Here is a 3,315-nt window from a genome sequence, read left to right on the forward strand (position 1 = left end):
GCAAAAAGTCTGTGGGATCTGTACTTGTCAGGAACCTTAAAGAATGTGAATAAATAACACTTTCAAGAATCAAGAGCCACATTATCTTCATGTGGCCAGTTTCTGGGACCATGGCTTAAGTAATGAGGGCAGGTTGACCATTGCTGATATTCCTTTGGAATTGTCCCTGAAACTTTGGTGCTTATTGAGATCACAGCTATGTCAAAATACTAAAAGAAATCTTTGCATGTCAACCCAAGGAGAAGCAATAACAAAAAATGATGTGAGAAAAAGATAAATGCTATGATTTTTTCATTAGAGATGGTGATATCTTCAGAAGAAAATAAAACTTTTTAATATTAAGATATTACCTTAATAAATGAATCTTTAAAAAGACTCTTTTGATCATTAAAATTTTTTCTAAAACATGCTGAGAATGTAATAACTAACATTGCATATGTGAAGGTGGTCAATTCCAATTATACGGCAAAGTAAACAAGAACATTTTAAAAATAATTATTATATTTCAAACCTTTATTATTGATTTTGAGTCTTCCTTGACTGTAGATATTGCATTTGCTGTTGGTTTCTTTAAAAATTTTGTCATATTGAAGTCTATAGCTAGAACAACAACAACAAAAAAATACTTTTTAAAATTGTGAGATTTTTTTTCTTCCCCCAAAACAAAATATCCTTTATTCCGTCTAGCAATGTACCTGAAATATAGAGAGAGGCAAATCATGGATGAGAGTTGGAATATTGTTATAGCTTGCCCTGGTCAGAGAAAATGAATATTCCATCTTATATTTTTACTAACCAGGCCTTCAAAATTTATAAAATTTGTTTACATTATCTCATATCATCCTCACAAAACCATTCTGTGAGCTAATTTAACATTTTCCATAATTTACAGATGAGAAAACTAAAGTACAGGAAATTTCATGCCTAGTTTAGGCTACTGTTTATGAAGTAATAAAGGGAAAAGATACAGATCTAGTCCCTAGCTTTAAGTTTAGAGTTCTTTTGTTGACCCTCCTGTTAAATCCAGTAGTAGACTTGGGCCTCTGCATATTAAAGTCTCCTTTCTCTATATTCTGAGAAGACATTCAGAAAAGATTTGATAATCTTTCTTTTCAACTAGCATGGATATGTATGAGGGTACTGAGGGAAACTTATTGCATCTTCAAAGGACAAGAGAACCATTTGAGCTCCCTATTGTCTATGTGAGGAGAGCAGAGAGCCACTGCCACTGCCACCATAGTTTAAAGATAATAGGTCTGAAACAAGGTCTTACCTGCAGCTGTCTATGCACACAGTGACTTCCAGATCTTCAAGCCTCAAGTTCAGCTTTGCCCGCCAACCTGTCTGACATGTCAGGACCCATGCCACTCAGGGCCAGAGTTTACACAGATATCAATACACATGGACCCCGAGAGTACTGGGATTATGAATCACATGTGGTGGAATGGGGAAATCAAGATGACTACCAGCTCGTTTGAAAGTTAGGCCGGGTAAATATAGTGAAGTATTTGAAGCCATCAACATCCCAAATAATGGAAAAATTGTTAAAATTCTCAAGCAGTAAAAAAGAAGAAAATTTTGCATGAAGTAAAGATTTTGGAGAATTTGAGAGGAGGGCCTAACATCATGCTGGCAAACATTGTAAAAGACCCTGTGTCATGAACCCCTGTCTTGGTTTTTGAACATGTAAGCAACACAGACTTCAAGCAATTGTACCAGATGTTAACAGACTATGATATTCAATTTTACATGTATGAGATTCTGAAGGCCCTGGATTATTGTCACAGCATGGGAATTATGCGAAGAGACCTGAATCCCCATAATGTCATGACTGATCATGAGCACAGAAAGCTATGGCTAATAGACTGAGGTTTAACTGAGTTTTACCATCCTGGCCAAGAATATACTGTCCTGGCCAAGAGTTGTTTTCCAACACTTCAGAGGTCCTGAGTTACTTGTAGACTCTCAGATGTACGATTATAGTTTGGATATGTGGAGCTTGGGTTGTATACTAGCAAGTATGATCTTCCAGAAGATGCTATTTTTCCATGGACATGACAATTCTGATCAGTTGGTGAGGCTAGCCAAGGTTCTGGGGATAGAAGATTTATATGGCTATATTGACAGATACAACACTGATTTAGATCCAGGTTTCATTGATATCTTGGGCAGACACTCTCATAAGCGATAGGAATGCTTTGTACACAGTGAAAACCAGCACCTTGTCAGCCCTGAGGCCTTGTATTTCTTTGAACAAGCTGCTGTAGTATGACTACCAGTCACAGCTCACTGCAAGACAGGCCATGGAGCACCTCTATTTCTGCACTGTTGTAAAGGACGGCTCGAATGGGTTCATCTAACATGCCAGGGGGCAGTACACCTATCAGCAGCACAAACATGATGTCAGGAATTTCTTCAGTGCCAACCCCATCATCCATGGGACCTCTGGCAGGCTCACCAGTGATTGCTGCTGCAATCACCCCTTTGGGATGCCTCTTCCAGCTGCTGCTAGTGCTCAGCAGCAATGGCCCAATCTGTTTCCTGATGCCTGAGCAGAGGTGGGGAAGTCTACCTTCTCCTTGATGCAGCTTGCGTCTGGTGGGGAGGGGTGAACACTTCAGAAGCACTGTGTCTGAACAGTTGCTTACGGATGTATAGTAGTTCAGTCATAAAAAAAAAAAATTATACTAGGCTGATTTTCTTTTTTCTTTTTGTATTTTTTTTTCAAACTTTTCGAAACTCAGGGGATTTCCTGAAAAATAACTTGCATCGAAATTTTTTTTTCTCCCCTTCCAAATTCAGTTCCTCATTACTAAAGAACACAGATAAACCATCCTTAATTCCAGCTGCTGGCATTTGACTGGAGATTTCTTACCATTTTTACCATTGCCTCCCCCATACTTTGGGAGGGTCGTATCTCATGTTCTTCTCCAGAAATTACAAATATGTACCTTCTCAGGAGGCAGGAAGGAAGAGAGGCAGGGCAGACCCAATCGAAGAGCAGTGTACTGCTGGTCACTTCTATCACTTTACTCCAGAAGTGCTTCAGTGGGGTTATGCTGGCGGCTATAGTGGAAGCATGTCTTACTTAGACATGCTTGAGATGTTGAAAATCTACACAACGTATAGACAGATTCTAAAAACTTCTGTTTAGTATGAATCATGTTTTACTAACCTAACACTAAATCCTGCTCACTTATAATTTTAGTTTTAGTTAGTTTAAAATTGTGATATCGTGCTTCCCTCTTTTGTCTCCCAATATACTGTGCCCCATAGCTGGTAGGAGGGAGAAGACAAAAATATTTTCATTTTCTT

General features: G+C 38.5%; 1 pseudogene; it reads left to right on the forward strand.

The window, feature by feature from the left end:
- The first annotated feature begins 1,349 nt into the window (after positions 1–1,349).
- LOC143394754 (casein kinase II subunit alpha-like) lies at positions 1,350–2,552 on the forward strand (annotated as a pseudogene).
- The last annotated feature ends 763 nt before the right edge of the window (positions 2,553–3,315 follow it).

The sequence above is a fragment of the Callospermophilus lateralis genome, chromosome 3, assembly GCF_048772815.1.
Source record: "Callospermophilus lateralis isolate mCalLat2 chromosome 3, mCalLat2.hap1, whole genome shotgun sequence".
Lineage (NCBI taxonomy): Eukaryota > Metazoa > Chordata > Mammalia > Rodentia > Sciuridae > Callospermophilus > Callospermophilus lateralis.